Here is a 15,000-nt window from a genome sequence, read left to right as displayed (position 1 = left end):
ACCGCCTGCAAGGACGGGGGATTCGGTGCTGGGCTCGGTCCCGTTTCGCTCGCAGCTACTCGGGGAATCCCTGTTGGTTTCTTTTCCTCCGCTTAGTGATATGCTTAAATTCAGCGGGTTGTCTCGCCTGATCTGAGGTCGACAGCGGATACATTCGCTTCCATCAACTTCCTGCACGACCGCGTGCGCTCGCCCTACCAAGTGCGCCCGCAACCCTGTACAGGGCCACTTCTTCACAAGGCTGGCAATCGGCTTCCCCGCTGCACGCGTGCGGCGCACAACCGGTGTGACGTGGAAGTGACGGGACACGTTCGTAAACCCATCGCGAACCGAGTACGACGCCCTACCAAGTGCGCCCGCAACCCTGTACAGGGTCACATCTTCACAAGGCTGGCAAGCGGCATTCCGCTGCGCGCGTGCGTCGTCCGAGCAGTTGCGTGATAAACGACCGTGTCGAAAGCCCAAACACCGCCGAGGCCAGTCGCCGCCGCCGCAAGGGCAGCCACGCAGCCTGGCGAGAGGCATCGTCTCGTGTAGCGTCGCCCCCGCCCCAACTGGAGTGGCCCAGTTTTTTGAACGGGACGGGAACTGCGAAGCACTTAGACCGACGGCGGACTACGACGAGAACGCCTTAAGCTTCGCCAACGTTTCGCCAACTCGTGCGGGAGACTTTTTCCGCTTCGCGGCAAGTCGTCGCGCCGTGCTCTCCGCATCAACCGCGTACGCAGCGAACCGCAAACGTCGGGCGCAGCCTCCTCACCTCCCTGCGCTTTGCGCGCGAACGTTCCCTGTTCGCGCGGCAAAGCCTGGAGGAGGCACGGCCCCGCAGCGTGTTCGAGCGCCCGGTCTACGGGACACCCTGCTTACTTCGAGGGCAACAAGCGCAACGCAAGGCTGCGATCTCGCGCACTTTGCGCACGGCTGGAGAAGCTTTGCTGGCCGGCTTTCGCTCCTCGTGTTTACCGTGCGTTAAAGTTGCGCGTCCGTGGCTCTCGCAGCTCTTGCGCGCCCGGTCGCAGAGAGGAGTACGCAACCTCGACCGCACTTTCCCTGCAGGCTTCCTTCCGACTCGAAGTCCTGCGGCGGTCTCAACGAGGTGCCACATCCTCAATGCAGTCGGTCGCCCCCGTTTCGGTTGGGCTCTGGCACGACGGTCGCCACCGTCTCGCCCTTGAGTGGCCGCTGTTGGCGCTCGCTGTGAGGTGTTCAGCGTGCTGTCCGTGTTGCCGACGCGGTCAAAACGAGTCGACGGCTCACGTTCCCTTGTGCGCCGAAGGCTCTCTTGATATGTGATCCGACCCTCAGACAGACGAAGCCAAGGGAAGACCCAAGGCCGCAATGTGCGTTCAAAGAATCAGTGCTCAGTGTGTCCTGCAATTCACACCAAGTCTCGCAGCTGGCTGCGTTCTTCATCGACCCGAGAACCGAGTGATCCACCGCTTAGAGTCGTGAAAAAGTGTTTGTTCAATTCCGTACAGTCAAAACCAAACGTTTCTGGCACTCGGCCAAACAGTGGCCAAGAAGGGCGCTTTTCAGCGCACGCTTGGACTCCAAAACTCTGCCGCGCCTTTTTCGGCTGCCGCAAATCGAGCAAACGGTGTGTTTCGGACGGCGTTTCGCTTTCGCTACTTGCGAGTGCTTTCGTGGTCCACCCCTCTATAAATACTCGGGAGGCGTCGAAGCCGGTTCTCCAAGCCGGACCCGTAGGTATCGTTGTGTGCTCGCTCTCATTGGCCCGCCTAACCAGAAAATGCCTGCGGTACACCCATTTGGATAAGAGTGCACGCAGATGCGGGCCTCGACGGCTACACATTTCCTCGGGCGGCCGCCTCCCGGCCTCCGTGGAGCGCGGGATGCACGGTCCCATCGACAAGCCTCTCCCGTTTTTACCGTGGCGTCGCGGTTCACCACGGCAGGCGGGTCGGTCTCCTCCGCATAAAAAGGGGGACCCCCGCTTTTTGTTCCACGAAATCGCACAAGCTTTTTTCGCATCCACGGTTTGCCACCGCACACCAAAATGCCGATCCGGCTGCCTACTTTAGCCAACAGGTGGAGCCAGGCGCGCCGTACTTGCGCGGCACTTCCCACGTCCACCGAAGTCGGTGCCAAGGACCACTTTCGGCGCCGGAGCCGCGTACGAGCCTACTCGAGGCGGAAGAACGAAGCCAGCAAGGGCCTGGCCGCAAGTGCGTTCAATTGTCGGGACGTCCAAGTCCCTCGTTCTTCCGTGCTTCCTCTTTCGGCAAGTCGTTGCGGCACCTTCCCAAAGCGCGCAGACCCGCTAATCGCGACGAGCGCGACGTGGCCGTGCCGCCTTTCCCTCGGCAGCAAGCAAAACGCCTGGCAACGTCGACGCTCCCCTAACCGCGATCTCGCACCGTGTTTCGTGTGGCGAATTCAAAAGCCGGCCGGCGCTGCTGCAACCATTACGGTCGGTACGCATACGCCGCGGAGGGCGGGACGGTCATCGGAGCGTGCGGTTCCTCCATCGAGTACTGCGCACCTCGGCCGTCGCATCGCCGTGCCATGACCGGCCGCGCGTCAACGCGAACCGGTGCCAGCGAGATCCCTCGCCTGCAAGAACCGACCGGCAGCCTCCGTCACCCGAGGACGCGGAGGCGCTTGCCGCGGACGGCGGGACGGTATGCACTGGTGCACAGCGGACCCGTCACATCGCCAGTTCCTTGACCGACCGCCGACGCTTGTGCCGTTCCTCTCGTACTTGGCAGTCGCCGCGCGATTGTCGGGTCTCGTTCTTGCACGCTCGAACGGTCGGGAGGGCACTCGGCTGGCGTTTCGGGAACGCGCAGCCTCGCCTTCTACCGACGTAACCACGACTCGCCGTTCGCGCTCCGCCGCTCCTGTTTACAGTACTAGGCGGTCCCGCAGCGGTCGGGTCGCGCATTTCGAGCGCTTCGAGCCACGGTGCAGTGGCGGGTCGAAAGCCGACCTATGAGTGCGTTGCGCCGTTTGTACCCGCGTCCGCCACCTGGCCGACCGTCCAAGGTCGCGGTGTTGGCGTCCGCTGGGCGCAACAATTTGTCACGGGGTGCCGCTCCACATTCAGGCAGCCCCGTGGGGAAAAGCCGACCCCGCGTCCAAACGGGGTCAGCGGCAGAAAGTGTCGGGCGCAGACGCAGCTGAGGCGCTCACCCTTCACAATCCGTTAATGATCCTTCCGCAGGTTCACCTACGGAAACCTTGTTACGACTTTTACTTCCTCTAAATGATCAAGTTTGGTCATCTTTCCAACAGACCGGCGCAACCGAAAGGCCGCGCCGGACATCGGTCCGAAGACCTCACTAAATCATTCAATCGGTAGTAGCGACGGGCGGTGTGTACAAAGGGCAGGGACGTAATCAACGCGAGCTTATGACTCGCGCTTACTGGGAATTCCTCGTTCAAGGGGAACAATTGCAAGCCCCTATCCCAATCACGAAAGAAGTTCCACGGGTTACCCAGTCTTTTCAGACAGGGATAAAGACACGCTGCTTCCTTCAGTGTAGCGCGCGTGCGGCCCCGGACATCTAAGGGCATCACAGACCTGTTATTGCTCTGTTTCGTGCGGCTAGGAGCCGCTTGTCCCTCTAAGAAGGTTGTAAGGTGCTGGGAACCCCGCACCTATTTAATAGGCTAGAGTCTCGTTCGTTATCGGAATTAACCAGACAAATCGCTCCACCAACTAAGAACGGCCATGCACCACCATCCACCGAATCAAGAAAGAGCTCTCAATCTGTCAATCCTCCCAGTGTCCGGGCCGGGTAAGTTTTCCCGTGTTGAGTCAAATTAAGCCGCAGGCTCCACTCCTGGTGGTGCCCTTCCGTCAATTCCTTTAAGTTTCAGCTTTGCAACCATACTTCCCCCGGAACCCAAATACTTTGGTTTCCCGGAAGCTGCCCGCCGAGTCATTTGAGTAACTCAGGCGGATCGCTGGTTGGCATCGTTTATGGTCAGAACTAGGGCGGTATCTGATCGCCTTCGAACCTCTGACTTTCGTTCTTGATCAATGAAAACATTCTTGGCAAATGCTTTCGCAGTAGTTCGTCTTGCGACGGTCCAAGAATTTCACCTCTAGCGCCGCAATACGAATGCCCCCGTCCGTCCCTCTTAATCATTACCTCGTATTCCAAAAACCAACAGAACAGAAACGAGGTCTTGTTCTATTATTCCATGCAAGTTTATTCAGGCGACTCGCCTGCGTTGAGCACTCTAATTTTTTCAAAGTAAAAGCACCGGCCATCTCGAGGCACACAATGAAGTGCACCAAGAAAGAACCGGCATGATGTTCAGTCCGAGCCGTCGCATCGGGTAGATGCACTACTCGTCTGGAACTGAGATCCAACTACGAGCTTTTTAACCGCAGCAGCTTTAGTATACGCTATTGGAGCTGGAATTACCGCGGCTGCTGGCACCAGACTTGCCCTCCAATTGATCCTCGTTAAAGGATTTAGAGTGTACTCATTTCAATTACGGGGCCTCAAAAGAGTCCCGTATTGTTATTTTTCGTCACGACCTCCCCGTGCCGGGAGTGGGTAATTTGCGCGCCTGCTGCCTTCCTTGGATGTGGTAGCCGTTTCTCAGGCTCCCTCTCCGGAATCGAACCCTGATTCTCCGTTACCCGTAACAACCATGGTAAGCAAGTAACCTACCATCGAAAGTTGATAAGGCAGACACTTGAAAGAAACGTCGCCGGCTCGTGGCCATGCGATCAGCACAAAGTTATCCAGAGTCACCACACAATACGGGCCGAAACCCGATCGATCTTGGTCTAATAAAAGCACCCGTTACCCAAAGGGCTCCAGGCTCACTGCATGTATTAGCTCTAGAATTGCCACAGTTATCCAAGTAGGAAGAAACGATCTAAGGAACCATAACTGATTTAATGAGCCATTCGCGGTTTCGCCTTATTTCGGCATGTACTTAGACATGCATGGCTTAATCTTTGAGACAAGCATATGATTACTGGCAGGATCAACCAGGTAATCGTTCGACTGCGCGTCCGTCCTCGCCTTCGGCGGGCCGGACGCAGTCTGTGTGCGGCGGAGGCCACCTTCAGGCGCCCCAACACGCTTATTTTGCACTCCGAGATGACGGCGTTCGAGCTCGCTACGGCACAACCTTCCCGAAAGACGAGTGGGAGCCGTGCGGCAAGAAGCACGTTCATGCTCGCTCTTTTTCGTTGCATCGACTCGGTCGCGCCGTGCGGGTTGCCCAAGCCCGCTGCACTGTCGGTGGACCGGCCGGAACTAGCAACGGAGCCGAGACTGCAAAGCCGCCAGACGACGGGTCACGCCCGCGTCTTCGGCGCTTTCGCATCTGAATCGCCCGAGGACGACACGGAACACACCTCGATATCGTGGTAAAACGGCACCGTCCGACAACCAGCCCCTAACGCATCAAGCGGATGAGGCTGCAGACGACTGCCGTGGATTCCCCTGGAGCAGACCCGAGGACACGCTTGACGAGGCCGAAGCCCGCCGCATATCAGACACCCGGTCGCTTTCGCGTACGCCGCTCACGAGAACCCCCACATAATAGCAGCGATAAGTACCCAGACCTCCTTGGGCACTAATACGAGCGTACTCGAGAAAATTTCACCGCGGGTGTGCCCCGAAACGTGTGGCACGTTGAGCGTGCCACAAGTCTACGTCGCTCTCAAACCCGCCGAGGTCGTAGAATTTGCGACCCTACTCACGAAATTCCCACCGAGGATACGGCCGCAAACGTACCGCACCTTGGGTAGGCCACGAGTTTGTGCAACACTACGCTGACGGCACAGCACCGAGGTCGTGCGCGCACGCACGGGAAAATTCCGCCGCGGTTTCTGCCGAAAACGTGAGGCACCACGACTCTCCGCAAGTTCGCGTCGACTGCGAAAGACCGAAGTCGTGAACGACGTGTCCGCTACTCGCCGCCGACACGCTGGACACCAAACGTACAACGACTCGACGGCGTCGTAGAGGCCCACGACGCGGTTTTCCTTAACGACGTCTCGGCGTGGCACCGACAGGTTAGAACGGCCGACCAACGTTCCCTGTCCGCCGTTCGGCTCAGTCGAAGGGCTCGGCGACTTCGGCAACGCTGCGAAGCCGCACGGTGACGCACGCCATGTCCCCATTTTTTTTTTTTTCTTTCTGCGTCTGCCGGGGTGCCCCTATAATAGCAGCGATAAGCACCCAGACCGCCGTGGGTCGCTCGCCCCGGCTGACGTGGTTTTTCGTACTCCTGCGGCGGTCGCCGTCAAGCACGTCCAAATACGCTACTTTCGTGGGCGCATTCACGCTCTTTCGCTTCGCCGGAGTGCCAGCACTCACTCTGCCAAAAACGGCGAACATCCGAGCGGCGGTTCCCACTTTTGCGTCGGCGTCGCAAACCCCGCCCCGGCAGACGAGGTTTGCCGTACTCGTGCGACGGTGGCCGGCGGGCACGTCGAAAGACGCCGATATCGTGCGCGAATTGGCGCACCTTGGCTTCACCGGAGTGCCGCCACTGACTCCTCCAAAAACGGCGAAGATCCGAGCGGCGCTTCCCACTTTCGCATCGGCGTCCCGAACTCCGCCCCGGCTGACGCGGTTTACCGTACTCGTGCGACGGTCGCCGGCGAGCACGTGGAAAGACGCCGATATCGTGCCCGAATCGGCTCCGTTCGGCTTCGCCGGAGTGCCAGCACTGGCTCGGCGAAAGACGACGAACATCCGAGCGACGGTTCTCACTATTGCGTACGCGTCGCAAACCCCGCCCCGGCAGACGCACTTTGCCGTACTCGTGCGACGGTCGCCGGCGAGCACGTAGAAAGACGCCGATATCGTGCCGGAATCGGCCCCGTTTGGCTTCGCCGGAGTGCCAGCACTCACTCGGCCACAAACGGCGAACATCCGAGCGGCGGTTCCCACTTAGCCGTCGGCGTCCCGAACTCCGCCCCGGCAGACGCGGTTGCCGAGCTCGTGCGACTAGCGACCGCGAAGCCGTCTCGCGACGCCGCTTTCGTGCGCGGCTCCCACTGCGACCTGGGTCACCCGAGGTCGACGAGCAAGAAAGAATGTCGAAAAAAAATTTTTTTTTTTTTTGCGTCTGCCGGGGTGCCCCTATAATAGCAGCGATAAGCACCCAGACCGCCATGGGTCGCTCGCCCCGGCTGACGTGGTTTTTCGTTTTCCTGCGGTGGTCGTCGTCAAGCACGTCCAAACACGCCACTTTCGTGGGCGCATTCGCGCTCTTTCGCTTCGCCGGAGTGCCAGCACTCACTCTGCCAAAAACGGCGAACATCCTAGTGGCGGTTCCCACTTTTGCGTCGGCGTCGCCAACCCCGCCCCGGCATACGCGGTTTGCCGTACTCGTGCGGCGGTGGCCGGCGGGCACGTCGAAAGACACCGATATCGTGCGCGAGTCGATGCTTCTTGGTCTCGCAGGAGGGCCGCCACTCACTCCTGCAAAAACGGCGAAGATCCGAGCGGCGCTTCCCACTTTTTCGTCGGCATCGCAAACCTCGCCCCGGCAGACGCGCTTTGCCGTACTCGTGCGACGGTCGCCGGCGAGCACGTCGAAATACGCCGATATCGTGCCCGAATCGGCCCCGTTTCGCTTCGCCGGAGTGCCAGCACTCACTCGGCCAAAAACGGCGAACATCCGAGCAGCGGTACCCACTTAGCCGTCGGCATCCCGAACTCCGCGCCGGCTGACGCGGTTGCCGAGCTCGTGCGACTAGCGACCGCGAACGCGTCTCGCGACGCCGCTTTCGTGCGCGGCTCCCATTGCGACCTGGGTTACCCGAGCTCGACCAGCAAAAAAGAAGGTCGAAAAAAAATTTTTTTTTTCTGCGTCTGCCGGGGTGCCCCTATAATAGCAGCGATAAGCACCCAGACCGCCGTGGGTCGCTCGCCCCGGCTGACGTGGTTTTTCGTACTCCTGCAGCGGTCGCCGTCAAGCACGTCCAAATACGCCACTTTCGTGGGCGCTTTCGCGCTCTTTCGCGTCGCCGGTGTGCCAGCACTCACTCTGCCAAAAACGGCGAACATCCTAGTGGCGGTTCCCACTTTTGCGTCGGCGTCGCCAACCCCGCCCCGGCATACGCGGTTTGCCGTACTCGTGCGGCGGTGGCCGGCGGGCACGTCGAAAGACACCGATATCGTGCGCGAGTCGATGCTTCTTGGTCTCGCAGGAGGGCCGCCACTCACTCCTGCAAAAACGGCGAAGATCCGAGCGGCGCTTCCCACTTTTTCGTCGGCATCGCAAACCTCGCCCCGGCAGACGCGCTTTGCCGTACTCGTGCGACGGTCGCCGGCGAGCACGTCGAAATACGCCGATATCGTGCCCGAATCGGCCCCGTTTCGCTTCGCCGGAGTGCCAGCACTCACTCGGCCAAAAACGGCGAACATCCGAGCAGCGGTACCCACTTAGCCGTCGGCATCCCGAACTCCGCGCCGGCTGACGCGGTTGCCGAGCTCGTGCGACTAGCGACCGCGAACGCGTCTCGCGACGCCGCTTTCGTGCGCGGCTCCCATTGCGACCTGGGTTACCCGAGCTCGACCAGCAAAAAAGAAGGTCGAAAAAAAATTTTTTTTTTCTGCGTCTGCCGGGGTGCCCCTATAATAGCAGCGATAAGCACCCAGACCGCCGTGGGTCGCTCGCCCCGGCTGACGTGGTTTTTCGTACTCCTGCAGCGGTCGCCGTCAAGCACGTCCAAATACGCCACTTTCGTGGGCGCTTTCGCGCTCTTTCGCGTCGCCGGTGTGCCAGCACTCACTCTGCCAAAAACGGCCAACATCCGAGCGGCGGTTCCCACTTTTGCGTCGGCGTCGTAAACCCCGCCCCGGCAGACGCGGTTTGCCCTACTCGTTCGACGGTCGCCGGCGAGCGCGTCGAAAGACGCCGATATCGTGCGCTAATTGGCGCTCCTTGGCTTCTCCGGAGTGCCGCCACTCACTCCTCCAAAAACGGCGAAGATCCGAGCGGCGTTCTCCACTTTCGCATCGGCGTCCCGAACTCCGCCCGGGCTGACGCGGTTTACCGTACTCGTGCGACGGTCGCCGCCGGGCACGTCGAAAGACGCCGATATCGTGCCGTAATCGGCCCCGTTTGGCTTCGCCCGAGTGCCAGCACTCACTCGGCCAAAAACGGCGAACATCCGAGCAGCGTTTCCCACTTTCGCATCGGCGTCCCGAAGCCCGCCCCGGCAGACGCGGTTTGCCCTACTCGAGCGACGGTCGCCGGCGATCACGTCGAAAGGCGCCGAATTCGTGCACGAATCGATGCTTCTTGGTCTCGCAGGAGGGCCGCCACTCACTCCTGCAAAAACGGCGAAGATCCGAGTTGCGCTTCCCACTTTTTCGTCGGCGTCCCGAACTACGCCCCGGCTGACGCGGTTTACCGTACTCGTGCGACGGTCGCCGGCGGGCACTTCAAAATACGCCGATTTCGTGGGCGCATTCACGCTGTTTCGCTTCCCCGGAGTGCCAACACTCACTCTGCCGAAAGCGGCGATCATCCGAGCGGCGGTTCCCACTTTTGCGTCGGCTTCGCAAACGGCGCCCCGGCAGACGCGCTCGTGCGACGTACTCGTGCGACGGTCGCCGGCGAGCACGTCGAAAGACGCCGATATCGTGCTCGAATCGACCCCGTTTCGCTTCGCCGGAGTGCTGCCAGTCACGGCGCAGAGAACGGCGAACAAGTGTTTTTTTTTTTTTTTTCCTAGAATTTGTGTTATAGAAGGCACATTTGATATCGGACGATAATTTTCAACTTTATCACGCGCACCGATTTTCGTGTAGAGGTTTGCAAGTTTATGGGAATTTCTCCACTTGGAATAATGCGATTTAGTAGTACTACGAGAACTTCATGGATGTACTCAAGGGTACGGGGCAAGTCAGTTACGTCAACACCTGCAGATTTTTTACACTTCAAACTGAAAATTGTTGGTTGTGAGTCCTCGTGTGATATTAAAGGCCGATTCGCTAACACATAGAACAAAGAAAGAAAGGAAGAAAAAACGCCCGCGCTCGCTCAAGAAACCTGGGTTCGCAACAAGTGGCAACAACAAGCAACCGAGCGAGTGCGCCAAAACCCGTGGCGGCCGAACAAACGCGAAGTCCCAACCGCGTCAGCCGGGGCGGCACGGGACAGGAAAAATCACTTCAGCCGGGGCGGCGGGGCACCGAATAAACCTCGTCACCTCGTCGCAGGATAAAAGAGGAAACAAAAAGTCTAAACAGCGTCTGCTGGAGCGAATGCGTAATAAAACAACAACAACAACAAAAAAAAAACACCCGCGCTCAAGAAGTCTGCAATCCTCACAAAAGGCGACTGTGACCGAGCAGCGTCAGCCGGGGCCGTGCGGAAACGGAAAAACCGCGACTACCGGGGCGTCGAGGCACCGAAAAATCCACTTCAGCCGCGGCGAAAAAAAAAAACAAAAAGAAAGACGGAGGGGGGGGGGGGAACCACGTCTGCCGGGGCGAAGGAAAAAAAAAACGCGTCTGCCGGGGCGAGCCCGGGTGCGGCACCACCGGGAAAACTGTGGCAAACAGACATGGCGATCGAGTGAGTGGGCCGCCAGCCAGGCTCAGCCAAAAAGTGCAAAGTCCGAACTGCGTCAGCCGGGGCGGCAAAAACCGCGTCAGCCGGGGCGGCGCAAAAAACCGCGTCTGCCGGGGCGGCACGAAACCGCGTCAGCCGGGGCGGGGCGAAAACTGCGTCAGCCGGGGCGAAAAGAAAAAAAAAAAACGCGTCTGCCGGGGCAAGCCCGGGTGCGGCACCACCGGGAAAACTGTGGCAAACAGACATGGCGATCGAGTGAGTGGGCCGCCAGCCAGGCACAGCCGAAAAGTGCAAAGTCCGAACCGTGTCAGCCGGGGCGACGCAAAAACCGCGTCAGCCGGGGCGGCGCGAAAACCGCGTCAGCCGGGGCGGCACGAAACCGCGTCAGCCGGGGCGGCGCGAAAACTGCGTCAGCCGGGGCGGCGCGAAAACCTCGTCAGCCGGGGCGAGCGAAAAGGGGGGGGGGGGGAACCACGTCTGCCGGGGCGAAAGAAAAAAAAACGCGTCTGCCGGGGCGAGCCCGGGTGCGGCACCACCGGGAAGACTGTGGCAAACAGACATGGCGATCGAGTGAGTGGGCCGCCAGCCAGGCTCAGCCCAAAAAGTGCCAAGTCCGAACTGCGTCAGCCGGGGCGGCAAAAACCGCGTCAGCCGGGGCGGCGCGAAAACCGCGTCTGCCGGGGCGGCGCGAAAACTGCGTCTGCCGGGGCGAGCCCGGGTGCGGCACCACCGGGAAAACTGTGGCAAACAGACATGGCGATCGAGTGAGTGGGCCGCCAGCCAGGCACAGCCGAAAAGTGCTAAGTCCGAACTGCGTCTGCCGGGGCGGCACGAAACCGCGTCAGCCGGGGCGGCGCGAAAACCGCGTCTGCCGGGGCGGCACGAAACCGCGTCAGCCGGGGCGGCGCGAAAACTGCGTCAGCCGGGGCGAGCCCGGGTGCGGCACCACCGGGAAAACTGTGGCAAACAGACATGGCGATCGAGTGAGTGGGCCGCCAGCCAGGCACAGCCGAAAAGTGCTAAGTCCGAACTGCGTCTGCCGGGGCGGCACGAAACCGCGTCAGCCGGGGCGGCGCGAAAACCGCGTCTGCCGGGGCGGCACGAAACCGCGTCAGCCGGGGCGGCGCGAAAACTGCGTCAGCCGGGGCGAGCCCGGGTGCGGCACCACCGGGAAAACTGTGGCAAACAGACATGGCGATCGAGTGAGTGGGCCGCCAGCCAGGCACAGCCGAAAAGTGCTAAGTCCGAACTGCGTCAGCCGGGGCGGCAAAAACCGCGTCAGCCGGGGCGGCGCAAAAAACCGCGTCTGCCGGGGCGGCACGAAACCGCGTCAGCCGGGGCGGCGCGAAAACTGCGTCAGCCGGGGCGAAAGAAAAAAAAAAAAACGCGTCTGCCGGGGCGAGCCCGGGTGCGGCACCACCGGGAAAACTGTGGCAAACAGACATGGCGATCGAGTGAGTGGGCCGCCAGCCAGGCACAGCCGAAAAGTGCTAAGTCCGAACTGCGTCTGCCGGGGCGGCACGAAACCGCGTCAGCCGGGGCGGCGCGAAAACCGCGTCTGCCGGGGCGGCACGAAACCGCGTCAGCCGGGGCGGCGCGAAAACTGCGTCAGCCGGGGCGAGCCCGGGTGCGGCACCACCGGGAAAACTGTGGCAAACAGACATGGCGATCGAGTGAGTGGGCCGCCAGCCAGGCACAGCCGAAAAGTGCTAAGTCCGAACTGCGTCTGCCGGGGCGGCACGAAACCGCGTCAGCCGGGGCGGCGCGAAAACCGCGTCTGCCGGGGCGGCACGAAACCGCGTCAGCCGGGGCGGCGCGAAAACTGCGTCAGCCGGGGCGAGCCCGGGTGCGGCACCACCGGGAAAACTGTGGCAAACAGACATGGCGATCGAGTGAGTGGGCCGCCAGCCAGGCACAGCCGAAAAGTGCAAAGTCCGAACCGTGTCAGCCGGGGCGACGCAAAAACCGCGTCAGCCGGGGCGGCGCGAAAACCGCGTCAGCCGGGGCGGCACGAAACCGCGTCAGCCGGGGCGGCGCGAAAACTGCGTCAGCCGGGGCGGCGCGAAAACCTCGTCAGCCGGGGCGAGCGAAAAGGGGGGGGGGGGGAACCACGTCTGCCGGGGCGAAAGAAAAAAAAAACGCGTCTGCCGGGGCGAGCCCGGGTGCGGCACCACCGGGAAGACTGTGGCAAACAGACATGGCGATCGAGTGAGTGGGCCGCCAGCCAGGCTCAGCCCAAAAAGTGCCAAGTCCGAACTGCGTCAGCCGGGGCGGCAAAAACCGCGTCAGCCGGGGCGGCGCGAAAACCGCGTCTGCCGGGGCGGCGCGAAAACTGCGTCAGCCGGGGCGAGCCCGGGTGCGGCACCACCGGGAAAACTGTGGCTAACAGACATGGCGATCGAGTGAGTGGGCCACCAGCCAGGCTCAGCCAAAAAGTGCCAAGTCCGAACTGCGTCAGCCGGGGCGGCAAAAACCGCGTCAGCCGGGGCGGCGCAAAAAAACCGCGTCTGCCGGGGCGGCACGAAACCGCGTCAGCCGGGGCGGCGCGAAAACTGCGTCAGCCGGGGCGAAAGAAAAAAAAAAACGCGTCTGCCGGGGCGAGCCCGGGTGCGGCACCACCGGGAAAACTGTGGCAAACAGACATGGCGATCGAGTGAGTGGGCCGCCAGCCAGGCACAGCCGAAAAGTGCTAAGTCCGAACTGCGTCTGCCGGGGCGGCACGAAACCGCGTCAGCCGGGGCGGCGCGAAAACCGCGTCTGCCGGGGCGGCACGAAACCGCGTCAGCCGGGGCGGCGCGAAAACTGCGTCAGCCGGGGCGAGCCCGGGTGCGGCACCACCGGGAAAACTGTGGCAAACAGACATGGCGATCGAGTGAGTGGGCCGCCAGCCAGGCACAGCCGAAAAGTGCTAAGTCCGAACTGCGTCTGCCGGGGCGGCACGAAACCGCGTCAGCCGGGGCGGCGCGAAAACCGCGTCTGCCGGGGCGGCACGAAACCGCGTCAGCCGGGGCGGCGCGAAAACTGCGTCAGCCGGGGCGAGCCCGGGTGCGGCACCACCGGGAAAACTGTGGCAAACAGACATGGCGATCGAGTGAGTGGGCCGCCAGCCAGGCACAGCCGAAAAGTGCTAAGTCCGAACTGCGTCAGCCGGGGCGGCAAAAACCGCGTCAGCCGGGGCGGCGCAAAAAACCGCGTCTGCCGGGGCGGCACGAAACCGCGTCAGCCGGGGCGGCGCGAAAACTGCGTCAGCCGGGGCGAAAGAAAAAAAAAAACGCGTCTGCCGGGGCGAGCCCGGGTGCGGCACCACCGGGAAAACTGTGGCAAACAGACATGGCGATCGAGTGAGTGGGCCGCCAGCCAGGCACAGCCGAAAAGTGCTAAGTCCGAACTGCGTCTGCCGGGGCGGCACGAAACCGCGTCAGCCGGGGCGGCGCGAAAACCGCGTCTGCCGGGGCGGCACGAAACCGCGTCAGCCGGGGCGGCGCGAAAACTGCGTCAGCCGGGGCGAGCCCGGGTGCGGCACCACCGGGAAAACTGTGGCAAACAGACATGGCGATTGAGTGAGTGGGCCGCCAGCCAGGCACAGCCGAAAAGTGCTAAGTCCGAACTGCGTCTGCCGGGGCGGCACGAAACCGCGTCAGCCGGGGCGGCGCGAAAACCGCGTCTGCCGGGGCGGCACGAAACCGCGTCAGCCGGGGCGGCGCGAAAACTGCGTCAGCCGGGGCGAGCCCGGGTGCGGCACCACCGGGAAAACTGTGGCAAACAGACATGGCGATCGAGTGAGTGGGCCGCCAGCCAGGCACAGCCGAAAAGTGCTAAGTCCGAACTGCGTCTGCCGGGGCGGCACGAAACCGCGTCAGCCGGGGCGGCGCGAAAACCGCGTCTGCCGGGGCGGCACGAAACCGCGTCAGCCGGGGCGGCGCGAAAACTGCGTCAGCCGGGGCGAGCCCGGGTGCGGCACCACCGGGAAAACTGTGGCAAACAGACATGGCGATCGAGTGAGTGGGCCGCCAGCCAGGCACAGCCGAAAAGTGCAAAGTCCGAACCGTGTCAGCCGGGGCGACGCAAAAACCGCGTCAGCCGGGGCGGCGCGAAAACCGCGTCTGCCGGGGCGGCACGAAACCGCGTCAGCCGGGGCGGCGCGAAAACTGCGTCAGCCGGGGCGAGCCCGGGTGCGGCACCACCGGGAAAACTGTGGCAAACAGACATGGCGATCGAGTGAGTGGGCCGCCAGCCAGGCACAGCCGAAAAGTGCTAAGTCCGAACTGCGTCTGCCGGGGCGGCACGAAACCGCGTCAGCCGGGGCGGCGCGAAAACCGCGTCTGCCGGGGCGGCACGAAACCGCGTCAGCCGGGGCGGCGCGAAAACTGCGTCAGCCGGGGCGAGCCCGGGTGCGGCACCACCGGGAAAACTGTGGCAAACAGACATGGCGATCGAGTGAGTGGGCCGCCAGCCAGGCACAGCCGA

The 15,000-nt window shown here is 62.2% G+C and overlaps 3 non-coding genes across 3 annotated transcripts in view; all 3 read right to left on the bottom strand.

Annotated features, from left to right (window-relative positions):
• LOC142794396 (large subunit ribosomal RNA) overlaps positions 1–141 on the bottom strand; it is a 4,026-nt gene extending 3,885 nt beyond the window's left edge. The window contains exon 1 of the ribosomal RNA XR_012892309.1: positions 1–141. This exon is cut by the window's left edge and continues 3,885 nt beyond it. This is a non-coding gene — a ribosomal RNA (large subunit ribosomal RNA).
• A 1,154-nt stretch (positions 142–1,295) lies between these two features.
• Positions 1,296–1,448, bottom strand: LOC142794398 (5.8S ribosomal RNA). The gene has a single exon (XR_012892310.1). It is a non-coding gene; the product is annotated as a 5.8S ribosomal RNA (ribosomal RNA).
• Positions 1,449–3,167: 1,719 nt separating this feature from the next.
• Positions 3,168–4,982, bottom strand: LOC142794394 (small subunit ribosomal RNA). The gene has a single exon (XR_012892307.1). It is a non-coding gene; the product is annotated as a small subunit ribosomal RNA (ribosomal RNA).
• Positions 4,983–15,000: the final 10,018 nt, after the last annotated feature.

Source organism: Rhipicephalus microplus, unplaced genomic scaffold (genome assembly GCF_043290135.1).
Source record: "Rhipicephalus microplus isolate Deutch F79 unplaced genomic scaffold, USDA_Rmic scaffold_409, whole genome shotgun sequence".
NCBI classification, from domain to species: Eukaryota; Metazoa; Arthropoda; class Arachnida; order Ixodida; family Ixodidae; genus Rhipicephalus; species Rhipicephalus microplus.
Note: the sequence above shows the minus strand (reverse complement) of the source record. Positions and strands in the feature narration are given on the sequence as shown.